This window comes from Erythrolamprus reginae, chromosome 3 (genome assembly GCF_031021105.1).
Source record: "Erythrolamprus reginae isolate rEryReg1 chromosome 3, rEryReg1.hap1, whole genome shotgun sequence".
NCBI lineage: Eukaryota > Metazoa > Chordata > Lepidosauria > Squamata > Dipsadidae > Erythrolamprus > Erythrolamprus reginae.
Window position 1 is genome coordinate 157,443,241 of NC_091952.1, and position 12,760 is coordinate 157,456,000.

A 12,760-nucleotide genomic window follows, 5' to 3' on the forward strand; every position below is an offset into this window, starting at 1 on the left:
ATTTATTTTTATCAGTTTAACTTTAAGCAGGTATGTTCCACACAAGCTATGGAACCAAGCAAAATGAAAAGAATTCATTGACTGACTGTGAGCTTATTTTTACAAACACTATTGCCTCTGAAGGAAGGAAATGTTCCCTAGGTCATTTTGAAAAAGCCTATAACTCACTCTAGCCTCAAACATTTATGAACTCCCAAGAGTTAATCCCATCTCCAGTTTTATACAAAAATCTTGTTTGGTTTTCTTTCATAAATTGTGAATATTTTAGAAAAAGCCAAAAAGAAGTCTAGTAACTATATTCATTGAAATCTTTCATCAACTGAAGGAATGGCAATATAAATTCATTTTGAATCTTTGCTTGGGGTTCTGAATGGGTATGTTGCCTTCATGTGAAAACTGTTCATTTTGGATGAATGTGGACTTGGTTCAGAATTTGTCAGAAAATGCCGTTCTTTGGCAAGCCTGCAATAATCTGTCATTGTTCTTTTGAATCTTTCACTCTAATTTCCTCTCTCTATATATTTTAAAGTTGGCTCCATCTTTTGAATAGTAGAACGTATGTTCCAATTATTTTCCTTCTTAGGGTAATTGTAGAAAAGATAATGAGTGAAGTCATAAATCTGAACTTGGAAATGCTATGTTCTCAGGAGCTTGCTGTCACTGAGCATATGATCCAATAAATAGAGTATTATTGGAAGTTAACATTTCCAAGCTTCTAGGCTGCAAAGTATCAATGAAACTTTCTTATCTTGTCACTGATATTTTGCAGCACAAAAAGCAACAGAACAAGAATGTGTAAATCATAAACTGGAAACTGGTAAAGTTGGGTGGCTATGTTATTCCAGTGTAAAGGAATTTGAAGCTGGCCTAGAAAATACAAGAAGCCATTGAGGATTCAGACAAGAGATTCAGAGTCCAAAGATAGAAAGAAGCATGAGAAAGAAACTCAAAACAACCCCACCTTGAGTGTGTTTATAATGGAACCAAAGAAACTTAAAAAGGCTTTCAATATTCAGTTAATATATCTTACAAAGAAAAGGAGCATTCCTGGAATTCATGCATTGTGTTTTCTTGATCTACTTTAGTTTGAAGGGCTTACATTCAATGACATTGTAAAAAACCAATGAAGAGAAGTCTAATTCTGAGTTCAATGGAATTTATTTCCTTGCATAATATGTTTACACACTTTGACAGAATCTTCTTCGTATCTTTATTTAATGAATTAGTATATTATGTTTTTAGAGGTACAGTGATACCTCGTCTTACGAACTTAATTGGTTCTGTGACCAGGTTCATAAGTAGAAAAGTTCGTAAGAAGCCATTTTTCTCATAGAAATCAATGCAAAACCGAACAATGCGTGCAATCCCAAAACTCACCCCTTTTGCCTGATGACCTCCGGCATTCTGATCCTTGTTTGGGGGTGGAGGAGGGGGGGGGACACAGCAGAGGCTGCTTGGAGGGAGCCTTTTGGGTGATTAACACCCATGGGAAGCTGCCTGGCGGCTTGTCAGCCAGTGGGGATTCCACCCTCCTTGTTTTCGGCGGTGGCAGCAATAGGGAATCTGGCGCTTCGGCCTCAGACAAGGCTCCCTGGCTCTCAATCCGTGCCTGGCACCTGCTTCCTCTGGAGGAGTCCCTTCAAGGTGCCCAAAGCAGCGGGCTGTAATTCCTCCCTTCTTGCATCTCCGCAGACCCTTCCCAACGCCTCCCTCCCAACCGCTGAGGAAGAAGAAGAGAACAGAAAAGTTGTGAGGGATGGCAGAAGGGCCCGCATGAGGAGTCCACTCGGCAAAGGGAGGAATCCAGACGCTCTCCACTTGGGCAGTGTGACTGGCTCTTTTTTTGAGTGGTGTGTGTGGGGGTCCCTGAATGCTGTTAGGGAACCGGGCGGAGGCTCCTTTCCTTCCCCTTCGCTCACAGGGATCGAGCTGCCAAGCTCCGTTCCTCAGTGAAGCACAGGCGATGAAGACACGATATAGGCGGAGGTCAGTCTATCAACTAAAGAGGAGCGTGCTGCGGGCTCTGAGGATGGCGTGGGGGGCACATTTCTTCCATCTGGTTTGGGGCCGGGTGATTGTTTAGTTTCCGCAGCACTGAAAACTTCACAAGGAGTTTTAGTTACTAGCTCTCCCAGCCTCCTCATTTTCTCCCCCCCATTTCTTTACGGCTACTTCTCTCGTAAGGAACGGCGAGGGCTGACCGGCTCTCCTACCCTCCTCTCGGCTCTACTCTGTACATTTTCCCCACTGTAGACCCAAGGGCTGGCATGGAAAATACAGTGACCCTTCCATGGGACCGTCCTCTCGCAATGAAAACAGCCTTCCCCGCAGTTGATGCAAGTGCTGGCCGGGAAGAAACGGCGACCCCACCTGCTTCTTAACTGATTGAACAAAGAAAAAGTGGGATGGAAGGGACAGCGTGAAGGCTCTTTTCATTGCGAGAGGACGGTCTCATGTAGTGTCGGTGATCAAAAAAGGGATCCAACCAATCCAGCTGGTGAAACTGAACAGATTTCAGAGTTTATATTTTAGTCAAGTGCACCTCAATTAGCTGCAAGACCCACGTCTTTCTAAGTGACTCAAAAACTAAACATATTCTCCACTAAGATATTTTGGCAGGTTGTTTGTCAACTAAATTAAAAGCCGATCCATGGCTGCTGATCTCTTCCTAAAGTGGGCACTTTAATTTCTCTTCAAAGTTTCTCCCTTCCCATTGCTGATGGGGGCCAATGCTGCTCTCGACCCATTGAGAAGAAGGAGGGAGGGGAATTCATTGAAGCAAACGCCCACCCCAAACCACGCTACCCATTTAGGCCTACTGTATTTTCGTCCTTGCTGAACCTGGAAAAGCTGCAGCGTGTTTGAGTGGGAATTCCTAGAAGCCCACACACATTCACATGTGCTGGCGGTTGCGCAGCTTTCGGGAGGCAAGCGGCGAGGCTTTACCACAGCTACACATGCGGAGGCACCGTGCAGAAACTTGCCCAAGTGGAAGCCTTCTGCCTCTGCAAATGGGATTCTGGCTTTCTCTGTGGGCGGAGTAAGTGGCAGGATAGAGACTGACCCAGACTGTGGTGGTGGGCTAGGAGATGGTGCGGGGGCTTCCCAGAGTCTGTCGGTCGTTTAACAGGCATGTATGGTGCACGACCTGCTCAATCAGTACGGACAGGTCTCCCTTTTTTCCTGAGGCCTGTTTCCTCCCTCCTTCCCCCTGTGGGGGCCTGAGCGAAAAGAGTTTCGCTGGGACCTTTTTATAACACTTTGTCTGGATTTCTGGTGTGTTTTTATTAATAGTTATGTTTAATTCCAAAACAATATATAGAATAAACCTTGTGTGAAAATATTTATATTTATTTCTTGTCCTGGATTGGTAACTGGCTAAATTGGAGGAAGTACAGTGGTACCTCGAGATATGAGTTTAATTCGTTCCGGACCTGCGCTCTTAAGTCGAGCAGCTCTTATCTCGAACGACTTTTCCCCATAGGAATTAATGTAAATAATTTTAATTGGTTCCAGCCCTCAAAAAACTCACAAAGTTAGTCTAAATTATGCAGAAAGACATGTTTTTAATGAAGAAATGTACATGTACATATAAATGAATAATGAAGTTTCTTTCACTTAACTTGTAAACTTTCTTAAACTTTTAAATTTACATATGTTCAACTTCTCTGCCACCCAATCCTGTAGGACACAGAAATCCTACAGCACCCAAGCCAAATGACAGTCCCCCTGACAGCACCCTTCCTCTTTTTACCCAAAAGAATCAACATGCCAAACTTTTTTTTAATTTATGAAAAGTTAATTCAACTTCTCTGCCACCCAATCCTGTAGGACACAGAAATCCTACAGCACCCAAGCCAAATGACAGTACCCCTGACAGCACCCTTCCTCTTTTTACCCAAAAGAATCAACATGCCAAACTTTTTTTTAATTTAACTTTTTTTTTAATTTATGACTACCCCCCAAGTGCCTTCTGCCGCTGGCCGCCCGCCATGCCGCTTTCGTGCCTCCTCGGAGTGCGAACGAAACGGCGAAGGGGGCGTCCGGACACCCCCCCAGCAGAAGCCTAGGACCCCCAGAGTGGGGCGGCAGGGGAGGCGACAGCCTCGCCGCTCACCAAGTGCCTTGTGCCGCTGGCCGCCCGCCATGCCTCCTCGGAGTGCGAACGAAACGGCGAAGGGGGCGTCCGGATCCCCCCCCAGCAGAAGCCTAGGACCCCCAGAGTGGGGCGGCAGGGGAGGCGACAGCCTCGCCGCTCACCAAGTGCCTTCTGCCGCTGGCCGCCCGCCATGCCGCTTTCGTGCCTCCTCGGAGTGCGAACGAAACGGCGAAGGGGGCGTCCAGATCCCCCCCCAGCAGAAGCCTAGGACCCCCAGAGTGGGGAGGCAGGGGAGGCGACAGCCTCGCCGCTCACCAAGTGCCTTCTGCCGCTGGCCGCCCGCCATGCCGCTTTCGTGCCTCCTCGGAGTGTGAACGAAACGGCAAACGGGGCGTCCGGACCCCCCCCCACCTCCAGCAGAAGCCTAGGACCCCCAGAGTGGGGCGGCAGGGGAGGCGACAGCCTCTCTGCTCGCCACGTGCCTTCTGCCGCTGGCCGCCCACCATGCCGCTTTCGTGCCTCCTCGGAGTGCGAACGAAACAGCGAAGGGGGCGTCCGGACCCCCCCCCCACCCCCAGCAGAAGCCTAGGACCCCCAGAGTGGGGCGGCAGGGGAGGCGACAGCCTCTCCGCTCGCCAAGTGCCGCTCACCAAGTGCCTCTTCGTGCGCTCGATCTGCCGGAGAGCCTTCTGCTGCTAGCCGCCCGCCCTCTTTCGCCCAGCGTCGCTTCGGAAGCCGTCAGAGGGGCGTGACGCTTTAGGAAGGCAAGCAGCAAAGCGGCACTTGGTGAGCGGCGAGCCGGAACCCTCCCTCCCTGCCTCCCTCCGCAGACAAAAGCAGGCCAGCGCCCGGCTCCTGCCACGGCTCGTATCCCGAATGTGAGCTCGGGAGACGAGCAAAAATTTCTCTCCCCTCCCAGCTCTTATCTCGAGTAGCTCGTAAGTAGAGCTGCTCGTATGTCGAGGTTCCACTGTAAAGGGTGGCAATAAATGGACAATTTTCTGGATGGAAAGAATTGAGAAGTGGTTGTACCCCAAGGTTTGGTATTAGGACTGTTACTTTTTAATTTATTTATTCATGATCTGGATGTAGAAGTAAATAGTGAGGTAGCAAAGTTTGCTGATGACACTAAATTATTCCGGGTAAAAGTGAAAAGTGAAACTGATTGTCGGGAGCTCCAGAAAGATGTCTTGAAATTGAGTGAGCGGGCAACAAAGTGGCAAATGCATTTTAACCTAAACAAGTGCAAAATTATGCACACCGGGGCAAAGAACCCCAATTATATCTATCAACTGATGGGGACCAAGCTTTCTGAGACAACTCAAGAAAGGGATCTTGGGGTTTTGGTGGACAGCTCAATGAAGATGTCAACCCAGTGTGTAACAGCAGTAAAAAAAGCAAATTCCATGCTTGGCATGATTAGGAAGGGAATCAGAAATAAGTCGACAAGTGTTGTATTGCCTCTGTACAAATTGATGGTGAGACCATACTTGGAGTACTGTGTACAGTTCTGGTCACTGCACCTCAAGAAGGATATAATGGAACTGGAAAAGATGCAAAAAAGAGCAACAAGAATGATCAAGGAAATGGAGCACCTCCCTTATGAAACCAGGTTGCAACACCTTAGTCTCTTCAGCCTTGAAAGATGGCATTTAAGAGGTGACTTGATCGAAGTGTATAAAATCATGCATGGGATAGAAACGGTGGATAGAGAAAAATATTTTCTCTATCACACAATACTAGGTCAAGGAGGCACTCCCTAAAGCTCATACATAAGAAAGTGAGGACAAATAAAGGGAAATATTTCTTCACCCAGAGGGTCATTGGCTTATGGAATTCACTTCCAGAAGAGGTTGTGACAGCTGGGTAGCTTCAAGGCAGGATTTGACAAATTCATGGATGCCAAGTGTATCAGTGGTTATTGAAACGGATGTCCAGGTGACATCTCTATGTTGGTTGAGGCAGGCAGGATTCCCTTGAGTGCCATTTGTTGGGGGTCAGGGGAAAGGGAGGGTCTTGCCTTCTCTTTCTGCTCAAGATCCCCATGTACAATTGTTGGGCCACTGTGTGACACAGAATGCTGAACTCTATGGGCAAAACCCTTTAGCTTCGCCAAGGCTTCCTCCTTCTGTCTGCTTGCTCCCGAGTAAAGGTCCTTGGCTCTTTCTCTCTCCCTCCCCATCCCAAACGGCAGCCCTCCTCCCTCTCGCCATGAAAGCAGCCTTCAGCCTTGCAGCACCAACAGTCTCAAGCTCCCCCCCCCCCAAAGGTCCCTGACTGGGTTCCCTTCTCAGGTATAAGAGGCAGAGCTCTCAGGAGCCAGCAAAGGCATTCCCTGTTCTCTGTCCTTAGCCGCAATTCTGGTCACCAGGCATCTGAGTGAGGGGGGGGGGGTGACAGTCACCCGAAAGGCAAAGCCGTGGTCGATCTGAAGTGAATCGGGGCTCATCTTGGCTCCAGCGTGGTCTCTTATTTTTATCACCTCTATTTTGACTCTGCCTCACCCACCCCACCCCCCAAAAAAAAAACCACACCAGAAATCCAGACTAAGCAGCCAGGAGAGAAGCGAGGGTTCGTAAGACGAAAATGGTTCATGAGAACAGGCAAAAAAATCCTGAACGCCCAGTTCATATCATGAAAAGTTCGTATGAAGAGGCATTTGTAAGATGAAGTATCATTGTACAGTATTTCTAAGATTTGCTATATATATATAAAAAGCAGAGGAATTCTTGATATTAGTACAGTATTCTGGAAGATTGTGAGATATTTTGTAAATTTGGAAGAATTCAGTTTCTCAGCAAATCGATATGCATGCTTGCAATTTTGATCATACATTATTCAGTATGAATCCAATACTTCTTTCCAAAGAGCCAAATGAGAAAAAAAGTGTTGTATTCCTAAAGTCTGCCACAAGATGTCAATAACTCTTCTGTGGATGAATGCAGATGATACATGGTAAGCATGCTGTTCACCATACTGTTAGAGAAAAAAGTAAAGAAAACTTAAGTTTTTAAGTAAGTATGTACAACATCAAATCTGTTTTATTTTACCTTTTGAAATATTGAGAAAAAGGTAGCCAAAATTACTTTTAATCTAATAAATAATGTAAATCTTAACATAGTTGTATTGTGACCTCTTCCTTATGCCAATAATGTAATAAATTTGATTTTTTTAAAAAAAAAAAATTCTGATATTCATGCATATAGATGGAATTTTGATAATTTCAGGTTTTTTCCAATATATTTATTAAATTTTCCGTTTTAAAAACAATACATAATCATATTTACAGGTGTATTAGCATCACATATACATTTTCTCAACATTGTCTTTTAATTGTTTTTGAACTTCTTGATGTTTTATTTCGGTGTTTAGTTTGAGTTTCTTTTTTTTGTCCATTGATACCATTTTGTCCAGATTTCATAGTAGTCCGAATCTTTTTGATTATTTAATTCCATTGTCAATCTGTCCATCTCTGCACAGTCGTATATTTTCTTGATGATCTCGTTGTCTTAAGGTATTTGTGGGTTTTTCCAATTCTGTGTGAATACAATCCTTGCTGCTGTTGTTATATGCAAGATTAAGTATTTTACATTTTTAGAGTAAGATCCTCTCATAATGCCCAATAGAAAAAAAATATGATGTATATTCTATTTTTATTTTTGTTATTTGACACAACCAATTGTTTACTTTTTCCCAATATTTTTTTGACTCTGGACATAACCACCATAGATGAAAGAAGGTGCCTTGTGTCTTATTACATTTCCAGCACATTGAACTGTAATTTTTGTGCATTTTAGCTAGTCTTTTGGGTGGGAGATGCCAACAATATAACATTTGATATTGATTTTCTTTGTATGTTGTTTTGTTAATTTAATATTTCTCTTCCAAATTTGTTCCCATTCCTCTCTATATATATATTATGGCCAAAAAATTTTCCCCAAGCAATCATTGTACCTTTGACTATCTCCTCTGGTCTTTCATATTTCATCAAATATTTATATATCTTTGATATTGCTTTTTCTTCTGAGCCTGTCAATAATTTGTCTAGTGGTTGGGTAATTCTTTCTAAAAATTGATAATTTCAGTTTTTAATACGTAATTGCTTCACTCATTTTTCTGTCTTTTTTACTTGGGATTTTGTTTTCTTCCATGGTAACATCAGCAGCAATGTTCCCTCTAATTTTTTTGGGGGGTGGGCGGAAAAGTATAGTGTCTGAGTGGCAGTCCCTTGAGACTGGGCGACATAGAAGTATCAATCAATCAATCAATCAATCAATCAATCCCTTCTTTTTATTAAAAGAAATTAATAATAAAACAAAACCAAAATCTATTACTATTAAAACTAAAACAAACAACAAAACCAAAACATAACTATTAATAAAAACAGGTGAGGGCTGAGTTTTTTTCTCTCTGTTATTATTTAAGTGCTTTTACCATATGCTTTAAACCAAGAGTCACTTCTGTCTCTGTTTCTCTCTCTTTCCTGTCATTCTCTGCCTCAATCATTTTCTCATCTCTCTTTTTCTCCCCTTTTTTCTATCATTTTTCTCTCTCTCTCTTCCTTGCACACTTCTCTCTCTCTCTTGCTTTCTTCTCTCTCACTCTCACTCTCTTCCTCTCTCCTCTCTCCTCTCTTTCTCTCTCTCTCTTCCTTCCTATCTTCTTTCTCTCTCTCTCTCTCTTTCTCTCTCTCTCCCCTCTTGCTCTCTCTTTTTCTCACTTTCTGTCTTCCCTCTCCCTTTTTTCCTTCTCTCCCCTTCTCTCTCATTTGTTTCTTTTTCCTCTCCCTCATTCTTTCCCTCCATCATTTTCTCATCTTTCTCTTTCTTTCTCTCTCTCTCTTTCTATCTCTCCCCCTTTCTTTCTCTCTCTTCCCCTCTATTTCTCTCTCTCTCTTTCCCTCTTTCTCTTTCTCTCTTTCCCTCTCTTTCTATCTCTCCCCTTTCTCTCTTTCTCTTTCTCTTTCTCTCTTTCCCTCTCTTTCTCTCTCTCCCTTCTCTCTCTCTCCCTCTCTTTCTTTCCCTCTCCCACCCTCTCTCTTCTTTCTCTTTCTCTCTCCCTCTCTTTCTCTCCCTCTCCCATTCTCTCTCTCTCTCCCTCTCTTTCTCCCCCTTTCTTTCTCTCTCTCCCTCTCTTTCTCTCTCTCTATCTCTCCCCCATGTTCTTTCTCTCTCCTTCTCTTTTTCTCTCTCTCCCTCTCTTTCTCTCTCTTTCTACCTCTCTGCCTTTATTTCTTTTTTCTCTCTCTCTCTCTTTCTCCTCCTTCCTCTCTTTCTCTCCCTCTCTCCTTCTCTTTCTTTCCTCTCTTTGTCCGGCGGACCCGCCCCCCACATGGATGGCCATCAGTGGGAAAGCCCTGCACCGGTCAGAAAAGCCTGGTGCTGCGGGGAGAAGGTGGCCACCTCTCCCCCCTGCTCAGGAAAGAGGTGCAGGAAAGCAGTATGTTTGAAAAGCTGGCTGGCGCGCCCTCCCCTTGGCTCCGCACCCTCCCGGCTCTGCCTCCCGCCGCTGCCACACAGCTCACCTCAGAAGCCTTGATGCTTTGCTGGCCAGCACGGTGGCAGGGGAGGAAGCAGAGTTCAGGGCGGAATAGGGCGATCCCGAGCCCGTCACCCCCGGCTCCAGGGGGCAGCTCCCAGCGCGGTGGCTGGGGAGGAGGCCAACGCCTCCTCCGATTCCGTGCGGGTGTGTATCAGAGGCAGGGCAAGTATGGTGGCAGCTGAGGGGAAGCGGAAGGGCATGGGAGGAGGTGGGACAGCCGATGGCAGAGCCGAGGAAGCCGGGGCTTTCTCCCTGCCTACCGCTCCCTGCCTACAGCTTCTCTCCCTGCCTACAGGTCAGCTGTTGGTCGGGGAGAAACCGCGCTGGCTCCGCACCAGCTTGGAAAACTCTGGCCTGTCCTTAGGATTTGCCTGCGCTCCAGCACACTGCGCAGCTTAGAGAGAACTATGATAAGCAGTTAGAGATCCTGAAGATCTTAATCCAGCCACATCTGAAAGATCCTCAGTTCCTTAGTAGGGTGCTGAGTACCAGGCAACCTGCTTGGCAATTTATTATCAGCCACTTTATCTTTTCTATCCATTTGGGTTTCCTGTGGGAGAGAAGAAATGGTTTAAAATTATCTTCTCACATGCAGTTCAATGTCTTTGTTGTCACTAACGTGATCATCTACCTCTAGCATCTTCTTGTATCATTGCCCAATACAGATGCATGCTTGTTTTAACTAGGCAGCTGGGATGATATTCATGCCTTAGGTGGATTTTCTGGAAATATATACTGTACTCTTTTGTATATGTTCCCAGGGTTCATTGCTCGTCCCTCTCAGGAACTCCCCACTAACACAGGTACTACAGCAAGACTTGAGGGGGACTTTTTATTTAAATATTTCTTTTTCAGGGATTAGTGGGTACTTTTATATATAAATGTTGAGAAATAAAAACCAAGAATATTTTAAAGAATTTGCAGACCCAGTACAATATCAGGTTTGAAGGTTGACATCGTTCTGTCTAAGCGAGGAAACCCCAGAAAATAAGTTTACACACACAAATAGTTGAAAAGTTATAAGATAATAATATATTGGTCAAAAATGTCCCTAGCATAAAATGGTTAAGGTAGAAAGTATGTTATCAGAAACTGGGCAGCAATCCATAGCTAATGACCTTTTCAGGCCGGAATCCAAGAACTCATTAAAAGTCTCTTTGAAGGGTCTAACTCACAGCATCTTGGCAGAAGTCCTGGATGAGCAGATTGTAGATATTTAAAGCTGTCCTGAAGCAAACATGATCTTTGAATCACAGAGTCCACACCTTGCTATTGCTTGAATGTTGTAGTTTGCACTGATTCCTTGCGAGACCTCCCCTTATATAGCCCCAAGGCATGGCCAAATGTTTTATAGAACTATTCAAACCCAAACCTCTTTCTCCTCAAATAATCCTGCCTGCTCATAGTTCTGCATACCTTTGCGTCTATAAGTGGCTGGTCGTCATCTCCTGAATCACTCAATAACACCTCTGGAGGTGCCACAGTCTCTGGTTGGCTTTCGGTCTCTAACTCTACATCCTCTCCACTCTCAGACTCAGGTGCCACGTACACTGGCTTAGGATACCAAAATGCACCCATCTCTCTATCTTCGAAATCTGTGATCAACTGAGCAGCTGAACCATCATTATACATATTCTCTTTAGCATGTCCCTATTCTGGGATGGACATCCACAACCACCCACCCACACACCTGTTCTGGAATTCAGTGCAGCTGCATAAACTGCAACTCTCTTAAATAAGCCCCGAATGGACCAGTTGAGATAGTAGAATTATTGATGCTCGTTGATTTTGTTTTGCCTTCAGGCACTTTGTATCTGAACATGACAGTGGATTTGAGCTTCTAAAATATAATCCCACGGAATCAAAATATAAAATAAATTTTGAATGTGAAAGAAAGTATTGAAGTGAAGTTTTGTATCACTGACAATTTCCCTGTCTTAACAAGATGACATGATATCAATAACCACATCCTTCTGTTTGGATTCACCACATAAAAATGTTGGAGCTCTGATGAAAATGTATCCCAATTTATTCCCAAATTGTTGGAAATGCGGCCATAATAATGGAACGTACTTTCATATATGGTAGACTTGCCCTCGTAGATAAAAAAAATCTGGTACAAAATTTGGACATGGTTAAATGAAATAACAAGACAAAAATGTTTTTACTTGGAATTATTGAACAAAAAATGGGAAAAGAACACTATTGTATTATACAGCATATTTTAACTGAAATAAGAATTTGTATCGCACAACATTGGAAGCAAGAAGAGATACCAGCTGATAATATTGTAATAAAAAAAAAAAAATTCCAGTGCGCAGAACTTGACAAGGTGATTCTGGAATTAAATGAGGACTCGAGATTTTATGAGGTGTGGAATTTTTTTTACGATTGGTTAGCAAGGAGGAAATTAAAGAAAGCTCTATATGGTGAATGTAAATATATTAAATAGATATAGGATTATACTCTTAAGAAGGTAAACAAATGTTTGATATAAGATTGAGGATAATAATAATAAGATGATATAAATAAAATAGAAAAAGGGATAATGGAAGTACTATCTACTATCTATCTGCATTTTTTCTTTCTCCTTTTTCTTTCTTTTTTTGGTTGTTTTCTTTCTTTTTTTTCTTTTTTCCTTTTTGTAATTGGTATGAAATTGAAATTTTTTGATTGGCATGTGTTTTATGTTATTATAATTATGATTTTCTCTTCTTGTTCTTGTATGAGCTTTGAAATGAATATAAATCCAATAAAAAATTAAAAATGTTGGAGCTCTTTGAGATATAATTTACTGAGCAACAGGTCCCAATTAGTTAAATTCCACTTGCTGTGAATATTTTCTTACAAAGGCACTTTAAACAATTCACATGTATTATGTGAAGGTATGTGAGCCTCTCATAGGTTTAGTAGTGAATGTAGCTCATGTGTGAATGGGAGTTACATTTTATCACCATGTTATATTGCCTCCAATTTAAAATGAATTTCCCAGCAGTTCCAGAATAGAGTCTAATAGTTGGGGATAGTTACAAACTCAACTTTTTTTGACCTCTTAGCTTTTAGAATGCTATGTTAAGATTATATTAAAATCAAAATCATGCTCAATTTATAAGAAGAATA